A 1,300-nucleotide genomic window follows, 5' to 3' on the forward strand; every position below is an offset into this window, starting at 1 on the left:
AGTGGAAAGGGGGGGGCCACCCGGTGCCGGCCGATGCAGACGCGACTCGCAGACTCTATCGGAGAGTCGCCCCACTCGGTGCCGAAGTCTGTCTCCAGCTCCTTAGAGGCTCAGAGGGATCCGCACACGAACGTCAGCCTTCAGCAGCCCGCGGGGAGAGGGCGGGTGTTCAGAGTCCTCCACGTGAACCATTCCCCACGTCTGCCCCGTGACCTGTCCCTGGGTGCGCTGCTTGTACATAGAGGAGACCTGGGCTGGCCCCCTGGAGTGCCGAGGAGAGGGTGTGCTCGTGGAGGTACAAGTCGGGCTCTGGGAGACAGCTGAGGAGGGGAGCTCATTGCTGCCCTGCCTGGCCAGGCTGGTGTCTGGGGGCGTCTCAGTTTGAACGGCCCATGCGCCCCAGGGAGGGCTGGGCACGGCGGGGGCCTTTGCCCAGCCCCTTCAGCTCTGCACTTGGGTGTTCAGCCGCCTGTTTTTCCTGCTGCTTCCTTGGGGAGGCTCTAGGCCTGGAGAGGCAGAAGTGGCCCCTGCTCGGCCCAGCCGTGCTCAGGTATGCTCTCCCGACATGAGCATCGCAGGGGGCTCTGCAGTCACTCTGCTTGCCAGGACCTTCCCTGCCTTCTCCCTTCTCGCCACACTGCCAAGACCCCCCAGGACAGGCCCCTCTCGGGAACGATGAAGTTGCCGACCCTGTCCCCAGTCCATGGTACTGCCAGTCCTCCCCCGAGAGCCCTGTGTGAATCCTGGCGGTGTCGCTGCCCGCTCTGCTGCAGGGAGGTACAGTTTGTGTAAATCCCGAAATGGACAGGGAAGAAGACCGGGCTTGCCCCCTGCTAGGTCCCTGCTGCCCACCCTCCTCTGTGGGAGGAGCCCCTTTGCAGCTCCTGTATCCTGCGAGGGGGTCCTGGGAGCGGGGGTGGGTCTGCCCGGCCTTTGCACGAGACGTTGGTTCTAGCCTGGGGCACAGATCTTCCAGGGCTCCAGCAGAACCCAGAGAAGTGCTCTTGGGGACGGCTCTACCCCTTACCTCCCCCTCCTGATGTTTCCTGGCCTTGGACCTCTGGCTGCCTTGTCCAGAGCCTGTTTTCTGCCCTGCTGTTGTATGAGACCAAGCAACTGTCTCCCTCCAAGCTCTGTGCCAAAGCTTCTGGTGAGACCGGGCTTCCTGCAGCCCCTTCTCCCGGAGGTCGGCTTGAAGCCCTGGGCGAGGAGGGCACCCAGCCAAGGCTGTCCCTGCTGAGGCGGGAGCCGGGTGCCTACGGCTTCCATTCTCAGTACATGCCCAGCATCGGGGGCCCCG

Source organism: Tupaia chinensis, unplaced genomic scaffold, assembly GCF_000334495.1.
Source record: "Tupaia chinensis unplaced genomic scaffold, TupChi_1.0 Scaffold143602_1, whole genome shotgun sequence".
Lineage (NCBI taxonomy): Eukaryota > Metazoa > Chordata > Mammalia > Scandentia > Tupaiidae > Tupaia > Tupaia belangeri.